We start from the raw sequence: 23,649 nt of genomic DNA on the forward strand, positions 1-23,649 counted from the left end.
AACAAAACAAAATGAAACAAAAAACCACTTGCCAAGATCACACAGGTAAATGCTGGAGCCACAGTTTGAATTGAGGTTTTAGTGGCTCTGAAATGTGTACTTTTTACAAGAGTCTGGTGAGCCCCAGAGTTGTTTAATACCAGATTCACCCAGAAAGAAATTTGAAAATACAAATTCCAAAGTTCCATCCCTAGAAATTCTGATTTTAATTATGTCAGGAATGGGACCAAGGAATCTGTAAGGTGTTAAGGAGGTTGGAGGACTGCAGCTCTTTTCCACATTGCTGATCCCACATCAGCAATTAGTCAAGATGTGTTCTTGCATATGGGCCTGAAGACTCAGCCCAGTGAGTGAGCTATGTGTGAACTTCACACTCTTGGCCCCTGCCAGTTCCTCAGCCTCATATCTCCCTCCCACCAAGTCAGAATTTGGGAAAGCCAGCCAGTCAGGAAGAGTGCTAAAACAAAAAATATATATACAATGAGATAGAAATAATGAAGCTTCGACCAGGTGAGGTGACTCACACCTGTAATCCCAACACTTTGGGAGGCCGAGGTGGGCAGATCACGAGGTCAGGAGTTCAAGACCAGCCTGGCCAACATAGTGAAACCCCATCTCTACTAAAAATACAAAAAAATTAGCCAGGAGTGGTGGTGGGCACCTGTAATCTCAGCTACTTGGGAGGTTACGGCAAGGAGAATCGCTTGAACCTGGGAGGCAGAGGTTGCAGTGAGCCGAGATTGCGCCACTGCACTCCAGCCCGGGCGACAGTGTGAGACTCTGTCTCAGAAAAAAAAAAAAAAAAAAAAAAGAAGCTTCTTAGGGCGGTGACTGGGAGTGGGGGACAAGCACCCCGTGGAGTTGCTTCAGTCACAATCAATGGTCATTTAACTGCTTTAAGGAGGGCAGGTCTTCTTAGGTGCAGGCCTTTTGTTTGGCTGATTTGCTTTGCAGATTTGGGTCCGAGGCATGCAAATGCCCCGCTGAGGATCACAAAGGAGTCAATGGGGAGCCACCCGCATTCTCTCCACTACATTTCACTTTATCTTCTCCAGACTTAATAAACCTTTCCTTTAAATAAATATTTTTAAAATAAGTCAAAAAGAGCCGGGCGCGGTGGCTCACACCTGTAATCCCAGCATTTTGAGAGGCTGAGGCGGGTGGATCACAAGGTCAGGAGATGGAGACCATCCTGGCTAATATGGTGAAACCCCGTCTCTACTAAAAAAATACAAAAAATTAGCCGGGCGTGGTGGCGGGCGCCTGTAGTCCCAGCTACTCGGGTGGGGGGCTGAGGCAGGAGAATGGCTTGAACCTGGGAGGCGGAGCTTGCAGTGAGCGGAGATCGTGACACTGCACTCCAGCCTGGGTGATAGAGCGAGACTCCATCAGAAAAAAAAAAAAAAAGGTATGTCAAAAAGATTAGTTTGAAGAGGCACAAAATTACTGACCTGTCTCATGCATCCCTGCATTTTAGTTCTGCTCTGTCTCACCCCATCCCCGCATTACCTCTGTTCTCCTCCAGGCCTTTGCACACAATTCCCACCACCTGGAACACTCTTCTGCCTGCTCACTCTCTACACCTATCTCATTCTTATTCATCTTTTAGGTCTAGGCTTAAACATTGCTTTCTCTGGGAGCCTTCCTCAACATAGAGTTTAGAGACTCTTAGTGTATGTTCTGACACCTATCACCACACTCATCACATTTCATCATTATTACGTATTCAATTATCTGTTTTCCCCTAAACTGTGAGCTCTCTGAAGACAGGACTTTTGTTGTTTTGTCCATCACTGTTTCTTCATAGCTAGTCCAACGTTCATGAAATCTGTACTGAGTGATTGAATGAGCTGAGAGTCTGAGGCTATGTACATAGTGAGCCCCTTACCTAGAAGGACTAAAAGCTGGGACTGGAACTGTGGTCAGTTCACAGGAATTCCAGTGTATAGATTCTCTAACTTTACCAAAGCTCAACCTTATCCAAATTATGGTGCCAAGAATTCTGGGATGCAAATCAGAAATATAAGATCCAGCCAGGTGTGTAACCTTTTGCCAGTTGTTTAACCTCTTCAACCTCTCCCAGCTTTTCTGAGTAGCAAACTGTAGGAAAGTACAGTGCTTTGAAACAATACAAATATGAGTCCCCTTTGGTGGAGACATAGAAGAGATGTGTCATCTTTAAAGGGACTGCTTTCTGGTTTCCATTTTTCCCACCTCAAGCCATACCTCTGGGAGGGTAAGCACAGTCAGTACAGTGGAGGCTCTCATCAACGCCACTCACCACTGCCATTATCTGGCTGATTAATACAGTTTGTGTTATTGCAAAGGAAAGGGGAGGAGGAGAGAGAACAATGTGGCAGCACTTGTGGTATAAGAATGTGGTAGATCTGTCAAAAACACTTTCCAGATTCCTCATTCTCTAGGGGATAATCTTTCTGCTGGTATTTTGAGATCTCAAAATTAAATACCTGTGCCAGAACTGCCATCTCTAAGGTAACAATAGTAGAAATCTCCCTCGGCTTCTTAACATGAGAGGTTTTAAATATTAGCTGCCTTAATGAAGTACCATATGGATAACATTTTAGGACAGGCAGTCAAATTGTGATAAAAAAACAAAAAATGATTAACTAGAAAAACAAGAAAAAGAATTTGAAGTAGGGTTGCCAGATTTCGCAAGTAAAAATATTTGAGAAATAATTGCACTAAAAAAGTATTAATTGTTGGCCAGGCATGGTGGCTCACGCCTGTAATCTCAGCACTTTGGGAGGCCGAGGCAGGCAGATCACCTGAGGCCAGGAGTTCAACACTAGCCTGGCCAACATGGTGAAACCCCATCTCTACTAAAAATACAAAATTAGCCGGATGTGGTTGCAGGTGCCTGTAATCCCAGCTACTTGGGAGGCTGAGGCAGGAGAGTCGCTTGAACTGTGCGTGGCTGGTATTTCTTTAATATTATCAAATACCTAATGAGGGTTCAAATTTCTGATTGTCTAAAAAAATTTTAATAGTTTTTGCTTTTTAAAAAATCACAAACCAAATAAAGTCCCTTCGTTTGTAATTTGTTCATAGGTTTCTCCTTCCTTCCTCTCTCTCTCTTTTCCCTTGCAAGCTATATGTGGAATAAATTTGGTTGTCCAGTTGAGTCTCTTATATTCTGGATTTTTCTGATTGTATCCTCTGCATATTTGTATCTCTTATAAACTGTTAGCTGGATTTAAAGATTTAGCCTGATTTAGGTTAAAATTTTTTGCAAGAATACCTTCTAGATGGTGGTGTGTACTTCCATCAGGAGGCACATAATATCCAGCTGTCTCTCTTTTTGTGATATTAGCAGCCACTGATGATCATTGCCTAGAGTATGTAATTAGAAATTTGCAAAGTGGTGCTATTGTTTTTTTTTTTTTTTTTGACACGGAGTCTCACTCTGTCACCCAGGTTGGAATGCAGTGGCGCGATCTCGGCTCACTGCAACCTCTACCTCCTGGGTTCAAATGATTCTCCTGCCTCAGCCTCCTGAGTAGCTGGAACTACAGGTACATGTCACCACTCCTAGCTAATTTTTTGTAGTTTTAGTAGAGATGGGGTTTCACCGTGTTAGCCAGGATGGTCTTGATCTCCTGGCCTCGTGATCCACCCACCTCGGCCTCCCAAAGTGCTGGGATTACAGGTGTGAGCCAGCCACTGCACCCGGCCAGTGGTATTATTCTTGTATCGTTGTTTCTCTATTTATTCTTTTTCTTTCGTGTGAGTGTGTGTGTGTGTGTGTGTGTTTTTAGTAGAGACAGGGTTTTGCTATGTTGCCAGGCTGGTCTTAAACTCCTGGCCTCAACTGATCTGCCCGCCTTGGCCTCCAACGTGCTGGGATTACAGGCATGAGCCACCATGCTCTGCCATTATTGATTCTTTTTTCATTACAAATTTATTTTTTTATTTTTATTTTTATTTTTTTTTTTTGAGACGGAGTCTCGCTCTGTCGCCCAGGCTGGAGTGCAGTGGCACGATCTCGGCTCACTGCAAGCTCCGCCTCCCGGGTTCACGCCATTCTCCTGCCTCAGCCTCTCCGAGTAGCTGGGACTACAGGCGCCCGCCACCACGCCCGGCTAATTTTTTGTATTTTTTAGTAGAGACGGGGTTTCACCGTGGTCTCGATCTCCTGACCTTGTGATCCACCCGCCTCGGCCTCCCAAAGTGCTGGGATTACAAGCGTGAGCCACCGCGCCTGGCCACAAATTTATTTTTTAATTATTATTTTCCTTCTTGGTATTGCTCCTTGTGGAGCAGGGATAACCCACAGGCAGTGTGCCCAGAGTAGTCTCTATTTATTCTTGAGAGAACCTTCCCTCATCAACCATTTTTTACCCTGAGGTGTATTTCATATGGGAAAGTATCATAGCTCAGTTTCCAGGAGAACAGACTCTGAGATGAAAATTGTATGTCAGAGGTTTAAAGCAGGAAGCTCTAGGGAAAAACACCTGTAAGAAAGTGAGGAAAGTTGGGGACAGAGTGAGAAAGAAGTTGAACTGTGATGGAATTTTAAAGAACCCAGATAATCTTACAGTGAGCTTTAAAGCCGGGATAGCTCCTAAAAGTTAAGGCTGTGCCTTTATACCCTCCACCCTGCCCATGCATTGACTAATCACTGTGGGCTGTCCTTGGGTTGAGGGTGTAATCTTGAGTAAGACAGCTGCCTTTACCCAATAACAATTCCTGGGAGTGGCTCAGCTGAGGAACTTTAGCAGTGGAGGCTCCTGGGGACTGAAGGAGCATCTCAGTTGCAAAGGGGCCTATCTGAGTGGTGCACTTGAGTATCAAATACAAAAGGACAAGTTAAATGGTTGAATTCTTCTCTTTATTTACCAGATTCAGGAATCATGGGCCAGACACGGTGGCTCATGCCTGTAATCCCAGCACTTTGGGAGGCCGAGGTGGGCAGATCACCTGAGGTTGGGAGTTTGAGACCAGCCTGACTAAAGTGGAAAAACCCCATCTTTACTAAAAATACAAAATTAGCCAAGTGCAGTGGTGCATGCCTGTAATCCCAGCTACTCGGGAGGCTGAGACAGGAGAAGTGCTTGAACCCAGGAGGCGGGGGTTTCGGTGAGCTGAGATCACGCCATTGCACTCCAGCGTGGGCAAGAAGAGCGAAACTCCGTCTCAAAAAAAAAAAAAAAAAAAAGAAAAGAATCACGAGTTGAGTTGATGAGTTGATTCTGAAGGGGATCAGAACATGCTAGCTCAAAATATGCCACTTTGGTGTGAGGATGATTTTGAGCTGAAGGCAATTGAGAAATAGCACATACAGGAAAAGCTCTCTACCCTTCTCTTTTCTGTCTAAAAGCAGGGAATAAATTTTCTTTTTGTGAAGGTTTCCCCCACCCCTCTCCCATACCAGAAAGAGATGACTCTTATTGCTAGAGATGGCACCAGCTTGAATCTGCATAAACAAACCTCACTAAAATAGCTGTTATCTTCCACTTACTTTCCTGCATATATTTACCACCCCTAGAAACCCGAGCTCTTTTTTTTTTTGTCTTGTCACTTCTCCACAAATTTGTTGTTCATTGTTAAAATGGCATATAAGCTCTCAGGCCTCACTGCTTCTTTGGGTTTTTACTTCCTTTTCCATGAGACTCTCATATGCATGTAAAACATTAATATATTAACATCAAATAACATCTTTTTTTTTTTTTTTTTTTGAGTCAGAGTCTTGCTCTGTTGCCCAGGCTGGAGGGCAGTGGCACGATCTCGGCTCACTGCAACTTCTGCCTCCCAGGTTCACGTGATTCTCCTGCCTCAGCCTCCGGAGTAGCTGGGATTACAGGTGCCTGCCACCACGCCCAGCTGATTTTTTCTATTTTTAATAGAGATGGGGTTTCGCTATGTTTGCCAGACTGGTCTTGAACTCCTGACCTCGTGATCCGCCCACCTCGGCCTGCCAAAGTGCTGGGATTACAGGTGCCTGCCACCACGCCCAGCTGATTTTTTCTATTTTTAATAGAGATGGGGTTTCGCTATGTTTGCCAGACTGGTCTTGAACTCCTGACCTCGTGATCCGCCCACCTCGGCCTGCCAAAGTGCTGGGATTATAGGTGTGAGCCACCACGCCAGTCCTAGATTTTAAAAAAATATTTTTTGTTGCCTGAATTGCCTTTCTACTTTAGAAAGCTAGAGTGATATCTTGAAAGTTCTGGGATTTTTTTATTGGGACAAAAACCAGATGCTAGCCTTACATATTTTGCTTTTATGGAAGTGGGAAAAGAGATCCAACCTGCTTTATTTTTCTGAAAAAAATTTTTTAATTAATGGCCTTGATTAGTGTCTGAAAGCTCAATTTTGATGTCCAACTTAGGTCTTCTCCAGAGCTTGCTAGGAAAGTTCTTTCCTTACCTTTTGGTGATTTGGGCTATAGATTTTCTGTTTTCTCCATTAGTCTTATCCTTTTTTCTCTAATAATTCTTTCAACTTTCTGGTCAGTTAATAGTTCATTTTTCTTGTTTTTTAGTACAATGTATATTAATAAATAGGAATTTTAGTGACATTGGGATAAAAATGGTGGTGGTGGTAGTACTGTGCTTAGTCTGTCATTTTGAAATGGATGCTTCCTAATGTCTTTTTTTTTTTTTTTTTTTTGAGACAAGGTCTTGCTGTGTCGCCCAGGCTGGAGTGCAGTGGCGTGCTCTCGGCTCACTGCAACCTCTGCCTCCCAGGTTCAAGCAGATTGCCCCAGCCTCCCAAGTAGCTGGGATTACAGGCGCGAGCCACCATGCCTGGGGGTTTCACCATGTTGGCCAGGCTGGTCTTGCACTCCTGACCTCAGGTGATCTATCTGCCTTGGCCTCTCAAAGTCCTGGGATTACAGACATGAGCCATCACGCCCAGCCCTTAATGTCAAAAATAAAAATCTAATTTCTTTAAAAAAAATTTTTTTTTCCAGAGATTGGGTCTTGCTATGTTGACCAGGCTGGTCTCGAACTCCTGCCCTCAAGCAATCCTCTCATCACGGCCTCTGAAAGTGCTAGGATTATAGGAATGAGCCACTACACCTAGCCAAAATCTAATTTGTTATATAAGACATCAGGGTGGCTGGGCAAGGTGGCTCACACCTGTAATCCCAGAACTTTGGGAGGCTGAGGTGGACGCATCACGAGGTCAGGAGTTCGAGACCAGCCTGACCAACATGGTGAAATCCTGTCTCTACTAAAAACACAAAAATTATCTGGGTGTGGTGGTGTGTGCCTGTAATCCCAGCTACTCAGGAGGCAGAGGCAGGAGAATCACTTGAACCCGGGAGGTGGAGGTTGCAGTGAGCAAAGATCACGCCATTGCACTCCAGCCTGGGCAACACAGCGAGACTCCGTCTGAAAAAAAAAAAAAAAAAAAAAGACATCAGGCGTTCACAACTGTTTTATACTGGAAGTCCTTAGTTAAGAAGTAGATTTACAAATGTCAGAGCTCAGCTGGGCACAGTGGCCTGTAATCCCAGCACTTTGGGAGGCTGAGGCGGGCGGATCACTTGAGTTCAGGAGTTCAAGACTAACCTGGCTAATGTGGTGAAACCCTGTGTCTACTAAAAATACAAAAAGAAAAACAAAAAAACCCAGCCAGGCATGGTGGTGTGCACCTGTGATCCCAGCTACTTGGGAGGCTGAGGCAGGAGAATCGCTTGAACCCAGAAGGTTACAGTGAGCCATGATCGCTCCACTGCAATCTAGCCTGGGCAATAGAGTGAGACTTTGTCTCAAGAAAAATAAAAAATAAAATAAAAAAATAAAAAGTAGGCCGGACGCGGTGGCTCACACCTGTAATCCCAGCACTTTGGGAGGCCGAGGTGGGCAGATCACGAGATCAAGAGATGGAGACTATCCTGGCCAACATGGTGAAATCTGCCTCTACTGAAAATACAAAAATCAGCCGGGCTTAGTGGCGGGCGCCTGTAATCTCAGCTACTCCGGAGGCTAAGGCAGGAGAATTGCTTGAACCCGGGAGGCAGAGGTTGCAGTGAGCCAAGATCGTGCCACTGCACTCCAGCCTGGTGACAGAGCGAGACTTCAACTCAAAAAAAAAAAAAAAAAAAAAAAAAAAAAAAAAAAAAATGGCCAGGCTCAGTGGCTCACTCCTGTAATCTTAGCACTTTGGGAGGCCGAGGTGGGCGGACCACGAGGTCAGGTGATCCAGACCATCCTGGCTAACACGGTGAAACCCCGTCTTTACTAAACATACAAAAAATTAGTCGGGCCTGCTGGCTGGCACCTGTAGTCCCAGCTACTCAGGAGACTGAGGCAGGAGAATGGCGTGAAGCGGGAGGCGGAGCTTGCAGTGAGCCAAGATTGTGCCACTACACTCAGGCCTGGGCGACAGAGCGAGACTCCGTCTCAAGAAAAAATAAATAAATAAATAAAATAAAAAGTGAAATAAAAAAATAAAAAGTAAAAACCAGCGCTTGTATTTGAGTGTAATTCATACACTTATTTGTTATTTTATAATTTTTTTAAAACAGTTTTTAATTCTATATTAGGGTCTACAATATGTCATGAAGACCACACTTGGTGGTCTTCTGGGCTGATATTCTTAGTCTTGGCTAAATAGCCTAACCTACCATTGGCAGTAACAATAGAGAAGTGTCTAACTTTGGGGCTATTCTTTCTCCTTAACCCTTATTTGACTGATGAGTATTTTAGAAGGCTGGAGAAGGCACATCTGGACTGCAAAGCTCAACTCATTATTCCTGTATTTTCTGAGAGGGCATAGGATTTTCTTTTCTTCCTTTTTTTTTTTTTTTTTTGTGACAGAGTCTTGCTCTGTCGCGCAGGCTGGAGTGCAGTGGTGCGATCTCGGCTCACTGCAACCTCCGCCTCCTGTGTTCAAGCGATTTTCCTGCCTCAGCCTCCCGAGTAGCTGGGACTACAGGTGTTGGCCACCACGCCCGTCTAACTTTTTGTATTTTTAGTAGAGATGGGGTTTCACCGTGTTAGCTGGGATGGTCTCCATCTCCTCACCTTGTGATCTGCCCGTCTCAGCCTCCCGAAGTGCTGGGATTACAGGCATGAGCCACCACACCCAGTCAGGATATTCTTAATTTAATCTCATATGGGAAAGCAGGTTATGGAATAAGTGGATGACTTGCAAATAAATCTGTCTGGTTAGAACTGGGAAATATAGGTCTAGGACTAAGAAGATAATTCAAGGAATGCTGCATGGGGAAGAAGGTTCACCAGCTGTTTTCATTTCATCAAATGACAGAACAAATGCACATGTACTTAAGCTGAAGCCAGAATACCTTAAAAAGAATTTCCTGGAAGACTGAGGAGCTTAATGCAGAAGATAGTTTAATAGCTTTCTTCAGAATTTGGAAAGGTTTGCCTTTATTCGGGCCATAGATTCTTATCGAGGGATGGGTTCAATAGCTAATAGCTTCTTAGTGTACTTTCCAGCCCCAGGAGTCAGTAATTTAGTGTACTTAAGTAGGAATCTCCCTGACATTTTTGCATTGAATATCAGAATAAATAGGTAATAGCATATCCATATAACTTCCTAACATGTCATTTAGGCTGCCTGAGGGCTGCAGTAAATTGCTCTGCCACATTTTTAAGTGAATATACAAATGCTGAGCATCAGTGATAAGATGATCCTGTGTTTTATTATATTATTACTTTTCCCCTCTGGTGCTGAGAAATGAATTGCTTATGAGACAGAAAGGGGTATCGCTTAATAACTTGTAACCAGATATTCCATGCAGCGATGTGAACTTCCCATGTCCTTATTTTAGCCCTCTTTCTTCCCAAGAACAGTAGAATCTCATAATGTGGGAAAGGGTAGTATAGTCACCCTTGAATATAAAATGCCTATAGGAATTAGGTACAAGTGAGAATAAAACAATAAAATGAACTTATAATTGGTGACTATCTTATCCTTCTTTCTAAAAATAGTGCCAAGAGACAACTAAGAATAATGATATTAACATGAGGCTTATTACAAGGCAGTCACTGTTCTAAATGTTTTACTAATATTAACTTAGTGCTTACAACAACTTGTGAAGTAGATATTATCTCCATTTTATGGATGAGAGAACTGAAACACAGACATTAAGTCATTCACCCATGGTCACACAGAGTACTAGCTACTATGCTAAACTGTCTCTAATGAAATACTGATTTCCTGACTGTATTTGAGTTTGTTCAATACTGTGTTTCTAGGGAAGACTTAATCAGTTTTTGAGAAAACATGGCATTCAGTCCAATTTCAAATTAGGAAGATTCTTTGGCTCAATTCCTTTAGTCTCTAAAAAGTCCCTCAGAGCCCTTTCTTGGATAATTAGTTGCAAACAAATCAATTATATCTAAGTGGACAAATTTAATTACTACAGAAGACCAATTGATTTTTTTAATTATCATTGATTGCTCAGTAGTTATCTCGGTGTAAAGATTTGTACATTCTAAATCTTTAATTTAATTGGTTTATTAAGTAGCCTAAAGGTTGGCACCAAAGTAAGACAGGTGAATTTTTCCCCTGCTCTCTTATCTTCTCAATGAAAGTAAACACCTTCCTTGGAAGCCTAAGATAGTCAACAACAAAAACAGCAACAACAAAACAACAACAATTAATATTAAATTATGTGTAGGATTTCGGGATATTTTCTCTTTTTGATTTTAGGGGGTTTATTGGAGGAGTGATATCCTAGTTTTCCTAACGGTGGGGATAGAGCTTGCTTTGTTAGCTATCTCAGTACCAGGATGCAGATGTTTTGTTTGTTTTTGAGACGGAATCTTGCTCTGTCAGCCAGGCTGCAGTGCAGTGGCACAATCTTGGCTCACTGTAACCTCCGCCTTCTGGGTTCAAGTGATTCTCCTGCCTCAGTCTCCCAAGTAGCTTGGACTTGAGGCACCTGCCACCATGCCTGGCTAATTTTTGTATTTTTAGTAGAGATGGGGTTTCACCGTGTTGGCCAGGCTGGTCTTGAACTCCTGATCTCATAATCCGCCCACCTCAGCCTCCCAAAGTGCTGGGATCACAGGCATGAGCCACTGTGTCTGGCCAGGATGCAGATTTTTTTTCTTTTTTTTGTTTTTTGAGACGGAGTCTTGCTCTGTTGCCAGGCTGGAGCGCAGTGGCGCGATCTCGGCTCACTGCAAGCTCCACTTCCCGGATTCAAGCGATTCTCCTGCCTCAGCCTCCGGAGTAGCTGGGACTACAGGTGCGCGGCACCACACCAAGCTAATTTTGTACTTTTAATAGAGACGGGGTTTCACCATGTTGGCCAGGATGTTCTCAATCTCTTGACCTCGTGATCCACCCACCTCAACCTCCCAAAGTGCTGGGATTACAGGCGTGAGCCACAGTGCCCAGCCTATCTCATCTTTAAAATGAGGATAATCACATCTGTCTTGCCTACAGGCCTAGTCTGTGACAGTACATTAAAAAATATTAAATGTATGTAAATTCAAGGATCATTAATATTTAGAGATAACTGTGATATTTTTATTATTTTGCTATAAAAATATTGTCTGACACTAATTGTATCAGTAATCTATTGTGGCATAAGAAACTACCCTCTAAACTTATTGACTTAAAGCAATCATTTATTATTTCTCCCTTATAAGCCTGCAAGTCAGCCAGATGAGTTCATTGGTCTGCGTCAGGCTCAGGTATTCTTAGTTGGTCTTGCTTATGTTTCTGTGATCAGCTGGTGGGTCAGCGGAGTGTGGGGTGGTGCTGGCTGGTCTAGGATGGCCCCAGCTGGGATGATTTAGCCCTCTTTCATGTGGTCTCTCATTCTTTAGCAGCTAGCCCAGAGCTGTTCTCACGGCAAAGGAAGAGAAGCAAGTGAGTGAGTGCCTATAACACCTCTTGAGGCCTTGGCTATGAATGGGATCCCATCATGTCCACCACATTGTAGTGACCAAAGCAATCTACAAGACAGCCTGATTCAACGGGTGGGCATGCGGACTAATGAATTTCACATCTTGATGGGAAGAGCTGCACATACACATTGTAAGGAGTAGGAAAAAGAGGAGCCATTTTTCCATGGTCTACTACACTAATTGCGTCACTTATATTCAATTTAAGCCCTTGATTTTTAAAAATCTATTTTACTATGCAGTGATTTTTTGAAATATGCAATTTTTAGGTCACTGAGTTATATATATTTTAACATATATGCACGTATTCATATCCATAGCTTACTGCTTACACATAAACCTAAAATAAAACATTTGAATATATTTGCAATTATTGTGACCAACTCTTACCTGGAAAAGCTATTAGATGTATCCTCATTTATATATTAACTCTCATTTGCTGTATTAGCATTTACATAGGGAAATAAGCAGGAGGTCCAATCAAAATAAGCGTTGGAATTCTGAGGGCTAACGCGTTTTCCACTAGTGGATTCTCTGTTGCACTGAAACAATTAGTGCATTTCACTTCACTACTGATCCTATAAGCAGTCAGATTAAACAGAGAGACAATATAAATAGAAAATCCAGGTCTTCAGCCCTGCCCTTGAAAATGAAGAGAACGAGGTCAGGAGATCGAGACCATCCTGGCTAACATGGTGAAACCCCATCTCTACTAAAAATACAAAAAATTAGCCAGGCACGGTGGTGGGCACCTGTAGTCCCAGCTACTTGGGAGGCTGAGGCAGGAGAATGGCATGAACCCGGGAGGCGGAGCTTGCAGTGAGCCGAGATAGAGCCACTGCACTCTGGCCTGGGGGAAAGAGTGAGACTCTGTCTAAAAAAAAAAAAAAAAAGAAAATGAAGAGAAGAATTTTGGCTTTGTTTTTTTTATTTTGTTTGAGCTAGAATAAACCCAACTGGATGACTACATTGATTAAATTCCATGACTGTGTGTTTAACTCATGATTTCACTTGGATTTAGGCATTTAGTCGTATAGTGCCAAACATCTGGATGTTTTTTCTCTAGTGCCAAATATATAACTGTGTGGAGGAATGTTCCAGTTTTGGCATTTACTTGGCATCCGTATATACACTCTTCAACCGGACGTACCATATCACCTGAGGAACTCCAGAAATTTGGGTCAAAAAGATGTGTATTTCTGATTAGGTTTAATTCTAAAAACTGTTAATATAAGCTATCTGAATACATAAGCATTTGGCAATATTCTGTAGATTCTAACAGCCCCTCTCTCTATGTTGGCATCATGTTCAGGAACATTTAAAATATACTACCATAACATTTTCTAAATGACTGTATTATAATTTAATGTTATATTTGGCAAACACAACCTAAAACACAGTAGCTAATAGTGCAAGCTCATTTTACTTGCATATCATTGTTAATCACTTTCATTTAGTACTTACCAAATGTATCAGGTTATTACAATCTATTTAATGATTTAATGGGTAAGATGCATTGTTCTTAAATTCAATTATACCCTTCGCACCTTTGGAATTAAGGTCATGTCAGCATTTCTTTTATATAAGTGCTGGGGTTTAGCAGTTTTTAACTGAGTTATAAAAGTTGGCTTCCAAATCAAGCCTTAGTAATAAAGGTCACTGCCTGAAGGAATTCCCCTCCCCTCCAAAGTTAGTATATATAATGTTTTGGTGCAACTCCTGCTTTCTAAAATAATTTTTCAGGAAAAAATTCATTATAGTCTTCATATGGCAGAAAGGAAGCTCTTTCATTTTCTGTTTGCTTTATAAGACTAAGCTTTTCTTCCTTGCAACGTGACAGTCATCTATCTGGCTTTTAATATGTTCTCCATCTCCTTTTTTTATTGGTTATGTAACCTCAAGCTGTCATTTAGCCACTTTGTGTCTCAATCTACTCATCTGTAGAATGAATTATTGACAGTACCTACCTCACAGAGTTGTAGTGAGGATTAGATGAGATACTATACACATGTGTTTGGGAAAGTACATATTAACTGCTCAACAAAAGTTAGGTTTTATTATTATTAGATAAGAGATTTAGGCCAGGCGCGGTGGCCGACACCTGTAATCCCAGCACTTTGGGAGGCTGAGGTGGGCAGATCACCTGAGGTCAGGAGTTGGAGACCAACCTGACCAACATGGAGAAACCCTGTCACTACTAAAAATACAAAATTAGTCAGGCATGGTGGTGCATGCTTGTAATCCCAGCTACTTGGGAGGCTGAGGCAGGAGAATCATTTGAACCCAGGAGGCAGAGGTTGCAGTGAGCCAAGATCTTGCCACTGCACTCCAGCCTGGGCAACAAGAGCGAAACTCCATCTCAAAAAAAAAAAAGAGATTTAGTATGTCTATTCCTTATTAGAGGAACATTTGAAAAAAACAGGCTACTGAGGTAAGATTTGGCATTTACTGAGAGGTATGGAAGAAGCTATGGCTATCAGACAATCATTACCCTAATGTCAATAAATAGATTTTTTTAATTTTAGAAATTAATATTAATATTTTTATTATTCATCTTCAGGTTTGCGTAGGAAGAAAACAAGATTTCTCTGAAGCAGTTGAATTAGACAGGTAATTAGCCCTGTGGTGTTGAAACATTACTGTATGTGTTGCTAATGAAACACTCTAGGCACTTCCACTCGGCTGCATGTTAATCACAAGAAGATGGACACATTTTCCTGGGTGCAGAAAAAAGCCACTCCCTTACTGACTCATTCTTTAAAAAAAAAAAAAAATGTAATTCATGGACAGATACAGTTTTGGGCCGGGCGTGGTGGCTCACACCTGTAATTTGGGAGGCTCACACCTCCCAAACCAGCACTTTGGGAGGCCAAGGTGGGCGGATCACGAGGTCAGGAGATGGAGACCATCCTGGCTAACACAGTGAAACCCCGTCTCTACTACAAATACAAAAAATTAGCCAGGTGTGGTAGTGGGCACCTGTAGTCCCAGCTACTTGGGAGGCTGAGGCAGGAGAATGGTGTGAACCCGGGAGGCGGAGCTTGCAGTGGGCTGAGATCGTACCACTGCACTCCAGCCTCGGCGACAGAGTGAGACTCTGTCTCAAAAAAAAAAAAAAAGATTCAGTTTTGCACTGACCAAATACCTAATTTGTTCCTGAATAACCTGCAGAGAAATTCTCTTGCAAAAATTGGAAAGAGACAGATCCACTGACAAAAAATAATTTGTTTTCCTCTGTCTGTACTAACAGTAGAATCTCTGCTTTCTTAGTTGTCATGACCTCCTGTTTCTGCAGGGAACAGATCACTGTGTCAGGGACCGCACACAGAAGCATCATAGTGTGATTATACATGCCTGCACAGATGCTCCAGCACTGATGATGCAAAAGAGTCCAAGAAATAAAATATATGTGATGGAATCCAAAAGCCCTTACAAGGATTTTAATCAATATTTTTTAGAAACTGTTATTTCAATATATATTATCTAAACACTGAAAATTATGATTCCCAATTCTGTTAATTGACTTTTTCACATCGATTAAAATCTTTGGAGTTTTCTATTTGATCTAATTCAGGATAAATTTGATGTTTCTTTGCCTGACATAATCCAGATGACATTCATGCAACTACAATCTGTTTCCACCCTGCCATTAAACAAATAGAATCCTAGAACTGGAAAGTCCAACAGAATTCATTTTTACAAGTGAATATCAAATATTTAAACCACTCTGTTCACAAGGTTTCGTTTTCTTAGAAAAAGTCCACAGCCTTTGATGGACAAAAGTCTAAATCAGGGACAATGACAGCATTTAAAGCCCTTGCCAGGCAAACACATTAAAGTTAAAGCAGCCTCCTGATATAGAGAAGATCCAGAATAAAACTTTGTGAAAGGAGATAAGGCTACACAGAAAAACCATCTAAGTATTGGTCTGTTTCTTCTTCTTCTTCTTCTTCTTCTTCTTCTTCTTCTTCTTCTTCTTCTTCTTCTTCTTCTTCTTCTTCTTATTATTATTATTATTATTATTATTATTATTATTATTATTATTATTTTTGAGACGGAGTCTCCCTCTGTCGCCCAGGCCGGAGTGCAGTGGCGGGATCTCGGCTCACCGCAAGCTCTGCCTCCCAGGTTCACGCCATTCTCCTGCCTCAGCCTCTCCGAGTAGCTGGGACTACAGTCGCCCGCCACCACGCCCGGCTAATTTTTTTTTTTTGTATTTTTAGTAGAGACGGGGTTTCACCGTGGTCTCGATCTCCTGACCTCGTGATCCACCCACCTCGGCCTCCCAAAGTGCTGGGATTACAAGCGTGAGCCACCGCGCCCGGCCTCTTCTTATTATTATTGAGACAAGGTTCTACTCTGTTGTCCAGGATAGAGTGCAGTGGCACAATCATAGCTCATTGTAACCTCCAACCACTGGTCTCAAGCAATCACCTCATCCTCCTGCTTAGTTGGGACTACTGGCATGCACCGCCACACTCAGCTTGGTCTATTATTTATTTGATTCAAATATGTAAGAAAATGCAAGCATAGCTTAAAATAACCTGAAATATTTACTAGCAAAAAATAAGCAAGGTAGATGCCATTCAGGATTCTAGACAATAGGCCATTTATGATTTGCTTGATCATCAGAAATAAGTTAGAGTAATATAAAATTCCTTTTCAAAATTCAATTAATGTTTAAAAGAGAACACACAACATAGTTGATTGGGAACCTCTCAGTTGATGTGATTTCTGAATAAATCGCATATATCAGTTGACTAGAAACCATCACTCTCAACTATAAAACGGAGATTACGTTGTTCAGTGATCCATGTTACATCAACACCAATAAGAGAGGAAGACAGGGTGATGATACAGTATCTTAGAAAGTCATTACTACCATTTTATAAATTCCATTTAACTGGGAAAGTAGCCAGCATCAGTGTAGATAACAGGCAGTACTTTTTTTTTCTTAAAATTCTACCGAAATTCAACTATACTTCTTGAACTGTAGTTCAACCAGAAAGGAAAATGCAGTAGTTATAATAGAACAGTTTACAACAGAGTTGGAGATAAATGCCTCAAATCAAACAGATTTGCATAAGACTGCCTAGAGTCCACATGGATGGTTCCATGAGAGTGGCTCACCATGCAGCTGAGCATCCTGACACTACTAATGCAGGGGTAAATTAATCAAGGAGCTTATTAATTAAGCTTAATGTTTATTGATCAACAGTGCATTGTTACCAATCCACTTAATGGCAAGTAGAGTGGAATTAGACAGTTTGGCCAATTTAAAAGAATGTAGCCAGGCACGGTGGCTCACGCCTGTAATCCCAGCACTTTGGGAGGCCAAGGCAGGCGGATCACCAGGTCAGGAGATCGAGACCATCCTGGCTAACACGGTGAAACCCCGTCTCTACTAAAAATAGAAAAAATTAGCTGGGTGTGGTGGCGGGCGCCTGTAGTCCCAGCTACTCGGGAGGCTGAGGCAGGAGAATGGTGTGAACCTGGGAGGCGGAGGTTGCAGTGAACCGAGATAGCGCCACTGCACTCCAGCCTGGGCGACAGAGCGAGACTCCGTCTCAAAAAAAAAAAAAAAAAGAGAATGTAGATTCTATGAAAGGATGATGAACTGACTGTAAAATCTATAGAGGTTTTCAATGTTACATTCAGAGCATCTGATATTACATGGCTCCCTACTATTAACTGAAGAAAAATATCTAATCTTAAAGCAAGTGACAGAGTAAAAAATGTGCATACACCTTCCCATCCCTTTCCTTCTGAAGTGTTTTCATCGTTTAAGTCTGAAGTCAGATGATTCTTCCTCTGTGAAGCTATCTTTTTTTTTTTTTTTTTTTTTGAGACAGAGTCTCACTCTGTCGCCAGGCTGGAGTGCAGTGGTGCAATCTTGGCTCACTGCAACCTCTGCCTCCTGGGTTCAAGCAGTTCTCCTGCCTTAGCCTTTCCAGTAGCTGGGACTACAGGTACGTGCCACCATGCCCGTCTAATTTTTGTATTTTTAGTAGAGACGAGTTTTCACCATGTTGGCCAGGATGGTCTTGATCTCTTGACCTAGTGATCTGCCTGCCTCAGCCTCCCAAAGTGCTGGGATTACAGGCGTGAGCCACCGTGCCCAGCCAAAGCTATCTTTGTTTATTGAGAGAAAGATGGCTTCTGTGACCCCAGATTATGTACATAGACTTCTAGTATTGTATTCATCCCATTGCATTCTAAAAATTTGTACATGTGTTAATTTCTCTGCTTAATATGATGAGAATTCCTTAGGAGCATGTCTAATTTTTATAGTACTTGGCATGTAGCAGGCCTATAATAAATGTGTATTGAGTGCATGTGGTTAGTCAATATATGAGAATAAGAAATGTTCATGTCTATGATGCTTGTAATTCCAAAGATAAATTGGCTGACAGGCAAAACAAATCTCACAGACCAGATTTCTGTTTACCAAAACCACCTGCTTGTCAGATCGAATCATTTGCATATCATCCAAAGACAAAACTCTAAGAGATCTTAAAAAGTTGCAGAAATCATCTATTGCAATTCAAGATATTTAATAAAAATTATAGCCAATACCAACTTCTTAATCTTTGATCAAATGTGTCCAAAAATAATTAGGCAAAGAAAACTTAGCAAAAGAGAAAATCTACATTTAAAACTTCCAGTTTTATTCTAATATTTAATTTGAAAATGCGTAGCTTTTCTTTTTGTATCCTTTTTTTTTTTTTTTTTTTTTTTTGAGACAGAGTTTCACTCTTATTGCCCAGGCTGGAATACAATGGCGCGATCTCAGTTCATCACAACCTCCACCTCCTGGGTTCAAGTGATTCTCCTGCCTCAGCCTCCCAAGTAGCTGGGATTACAGGCATGCGCCACCACCCTCAGCTAATTTTATATTTTTAGTAGAGATGGGGTTTCTCCATATTGGTCAGGCTGGTCTTGAACTCCTGACCTCAGGTGATCCGCCCGCCTCGGCCTCCCAAAGTGCTGCGATTATAGGCGTGAGCCACTGTGCCTGGCCAGAAGCAGGTTTTCTAAGTTAAAGATTTTCTTTGAACACAACTTAAATATATTTGTCCTTGTCAGTTTATATACGAAACATTTGACTTTTCAAGTGAAAACATCTGATGGTTTTGCCAGCTAAGAGTTTTGCTGCTGACATGGGAGTATATTTCATAGAAGACGGTTGTGGCAAGAGTTAGGGCCCTGGAATGATGTCTTGCTTCTGCTCTTTGCCAGCCATATCACCTTGGGAAGTTATTTGACCTTAGTCTCAGAGTTCTCATATACAAAGTGAAGATAATTAACTATTTCAACTATTTCACAAGGTTATTATGCCAATGATATTATGTGTACAAAAGCACTTGTAAACTGTAACTCATGCCATATAAATGTTAATTATGATTATGGCTTCACCTACTATAGCATTGCAACATCATGGAATATGGCGAGCCTATCCTTTTTTTTTTCATTTTTGCCTGAGGGATAAAAACAATTTCTTGGCCGGGCGCAGTGGCTCACGCCTGTAATCCCAGCACTTTGGGAGGCTGAGGCAGGCAGATCATGAGGTCAGGAGATTGAGACCATCCTGGCTAACACGGTGAAACCCTGTCTCTACTAAAAAAATACAAAAAATTAGCCGGGCGTGGTGGCGGGCACCTATAGTCCCAGCTACTCGGGAGGCTGAGGCAGGAGAATGGCGTGAACCCGGGAGGCGGAGCTTGCAGTGAGCCGAGATCCTGCCATTGCACTCCAGCCTGGGCAACAGAGCGAGACTCCGTCTAAAAAAAAAAAAAAAAAATTTCTTATTTCTAAATGTGCTCCACTGCAACACAAATAGTGAAGACTTTTTCCATTTGCTTTCTCGTTTTTCCAGTTCCCCATGTTTTTATTGTTGTGAAATATACGTAACATAAAATTTACTATCTTAACCATTTTTAAGTATACAATTCGTTGGTATTAAGTACATTCATATTGTTGGGCAACCATCACCACCATCCATCTCCAGGACTCCTTTCATCTTGCAAAACGAAAACTTTACACCCATTAAACAGTAACTCCCCATTTCCTCCTCCCTACTTCCTTTTATTTTGAGGTAATTTAGAATTTGAATGCTGCTCTCACCTTATCTGTTACACAAAATTCACGGCCAAGCAGAAATGTAATAGTGGTAATCTCAGTTCCATCTGCTACTTCCGTTGTTTTTGGTCTTGGCAAGATAAACAGAAGATATAGTGAAGAAGTACTGTAATGTAGAAATTGCGTAAGAGAAATGTGCAATTCAGCTACATGTAAAAGCCTGATTCTTTTGCAAACTTTGGGGCACAGTGACTCATCTGGAAATATATCCTAAATAGCTAGGGATGTTTACAAAGACTTATCTGATAATGGCTTTAAAAAATGTAACTAGGTCTCCGAAATTCCCATAAACTGCAGATGATGATGATGATGATGATGATTATTATTATTTGAGACGGAGTCTCCCTCTGTCGCCCAGGCTGGAGTGCAGTGGCGCGATCTTGGCTCACTGCAACCTCCGCCCCTGCAGGTTTAAGCAATTCTTTGCCTCAGCCTTCGGAGTAGCTAGGATTACAGGTGCGTGCCACCATGCCTGGCTAATTTTTTGTATTTTTAGTAGAGACGGGGTTTCACCATCTTGGCCAGTCTGGTCTTGAACTCCTGACCTTGTGATCCACCCGCCAAGGCCTCCCAAAGTGCTGGGATTACAGGTGTGAGCCACCGCGCCTGGCCACAACTGTAGATTATTTTAAAAATTGATGTTACATACACACAATGAATAATATATAACCACTAAATAGCTCATTATAGAATAATATCAAAATATAGGGGAATATGGTCTGCTATAGTATCAAGGTTAAAAAAATTACAAAACAGTACATATTACTGTTTTGGTATTACTTTTTTGATATTACTTAATTGATAATTATGCCCAATTAAATAATTAAAATAAAAGAGCTATACCTGTATGTATGTATGTATATATATGTGTGCGTATTGTATATATACATATATATGAAAAAGCTAGAAAGTATACGGGAAAATGTTAGTGGCAATCTCTGGGTAGCAGAATTGTTAGTGAGTTTTAATTTCTTCTTTGCAATTTTTCATGTTTTGCATTTGTTTCAATGTCCATATATTACTTTTATAATCAGGACCAAAATTTAATTAAGTAAAAACTCAAGCATAGGCCACCTCCAAAGCAAACCCAGCAATGAACTCTGAAGTATTTCTGCTATGAACACTTAAGTAATTGGAAATTGGGAGGACCATAAAAAATAGTCACTTGGGGCTAGTATTTGAATGAAAAACCCAAAGAGCTTGTTTCGAATCATGTCAGCTTTCACATTACTAATGTAATTAAAGCAAATAAATCAGTTGGCCAACATGCCACTCACCCTTCAGACACACGTCACAGCTGTCTGCATGCTCACTATCTCCACCTTGCTCAATTTTTACAGTTTTTAATATGAATATCAATTGCCTTTTTCATAAACCTAACCTATAAATGCCACAACCCTCTGAGGGATTTCCCCAGGCTTCATTTTAGGCTCCACAAGAAAGGATGTAAAAGAGACTTTTCTTTTGTGAAGTGATTCTATAATTCTGTCCAATATCCATCATTTTCAAGGCCAAGTAATCATATTTAATAGATCCTAAATTACATTCTGTCAGGCAAGGATTCCCTTGATGGTATTAACCAGAGCAGAGGACTGACAGTCAGAGGACTGAAAATAAGATATTGTTCTACAAAGGGCTTACAAGTTTTGCTTCGTAGGGGTCGACCCCACGAAGTCTGAAGTGGTGTAGGATCTGTGCCTTCATCACAATCCTCAGCCCTCCCTGAGTTACCCACAAACAATCCCTGATTTCCTGTCCTAAAATCACTTTCAAAATTAAACTACTTGGCCCACTTTTGACCCTTTCCTTTGAGGAAATTGCCATCATGAATTTGTTTTTACAACACTACTTTAGCAAGACAGCTAGATGTATAAGAATCTACCTATGCTATCTCCATTCTAGCCCCTTGTAGGAAAACTGAAAAGGGAAAAGCTGAATGAGACGAGGAGGCTGGAGCGATGCTGTCATGGCTTGTACTGTTTATACGAATGGTACGAGCTATCAGGTTGGCAATCTTTTCCTGACAGGAAAGACTGTAAAGTCATGATGCCAGAAAAGGAGTACAAGGACCAGTTTTCCTTTGAAAAAGGAGAACATCTTATGCTAGATTTTCATTAGGAGGGAAGTTCTTGTCATTCCTTCTTTGAGCACTTCTATTGAAGCGGCTTTTATTTGAGGCAGGCGGATCACAAGGTCAGGAGTTTGAGACCAGCCAGGCCAATATGGTGAAACCCAGTCTCTACTAAAAATACAAAAATTAGCCGGGCGCGGTGGCGGGCGCCTGTAGTCCCACCTACTCAGGAGGCTGAGGCAGGAGAATCTCTTGAACCAGGGAGGCAGAGGTTGCAGTGAGCCAAGATCGTGCCACTGCACTCCAGCCTGGGTGACAGAGCAAGACTCTGTCTCAAAAAAAAAAAAAAAAAAAAAAAGAATAAGAATAAGGGCCAGGCTAGGTGGCTCAGGCCTGTAATCCCAGCACTTTGGGAGGCCAAGTTGGGAGGATCACTTGAGGTCAGGAGTTTGAGACCAGCCTAGCCAACATGGTGAAATCTGCTCTCTACTAAAAATACAAAAAAATCAGCCCAGCGTGGTGACCGACTCCTGTAGTCCCAGCTACTCGGGAGGCTGAGGGGGAAGAATCGCTTGAACTTGGGAGGCTGAGGTTGCAGTGAGTCGAGATGGTGCATTCCAGCCTGGGTGACAGAGACTCCATCTCAAAAAAAGAAAAAAAAAAGGGGGGGATATTAAAAATAGCATGTTTTTTTATGCTTTAGTTATTAAAACAATTCAAGCACAAATATTTAAATCTGAATCTTCATTCAAAATCCAACTATAGAGCTCTTGCTATGTGCCTCACTCTTGTTGCTTTATATACATGAACTCATTTCCTTCTTACAAAGACTCTGTAACCTATAGATATAGTTATCCCAATCTTAGAGAGGATGCTTACAATACAGCCATTTTGGCCGGGTGCAGTGGCTCACGCCTGTAATCTCACCACTTTGGGAGGCTAAGGCAGGCAGATCACCTGAAGTCGGGAGTTCGAGACCAGCCTGACCAACATGGAGAAATCCCATCTTTACTAAAAATACAAAATTAGCTGGGCGTGGTGGCTCATGCCTGTAATCCCAGCTACTCGGGAGGTTGAGGCAGGAGAACCGCTTGAATCTGGGAGTCAGAGGTTGCAGTGAGCTGAGATTGCGCCATTGCACTCCAGCCTGGGCAACAAGAGCGAAACTCTGTCTCAAAACAAACAAACAAACAAACAAACAAAAACCAATACAGCCATTTCGTTTTCATTTCTAAAGTTTTAGAAAGGCTTGGAGTCCAACAGTTTGGGCCACTATTAATGTTTTGATGATCTATCTAACCACTGAGAATTTGTTTTTATTGTTCTGGAAGAAATAATCTCAATGCAGTTGCTCCAAACTTCAAGATATATGGATCTTGAAATTCTGGCCTAAAGAAAAACTGTTAAAATACTGAAGGGTAGGCCGGGCGCGGTGGCTCATGTCTGTAATCCTAGCACTCTGGTTGACCGAGGTGGTCGGATTGCCTGAGCTCAGGAGTTCGCGGGCAGCCTGGGCAATAGGGTGAAACCCCGTCTCTACTAAAATACAAAAGAAATTAGCCGGGCATGGTGGTGGGCGCCTAT

The sequence above is a fragment of the Symphalangus syndactylus genome, chromosome 5 (genome assembly GCF_028878055.3).
Source record: "Symphalangus syndactylus isolate Jambi chromosome 5, NHGRI_mSymSyn1-v2.1_pri, whole genome shotgun sequence".
NCBI classification, from domain to species: domain Eukaryota; kingdom Metazoa; phylum Chordata; class Mammalia; order Primates; family Hylobatidae; genus Symphalangus; species Symphalangus syndactylus.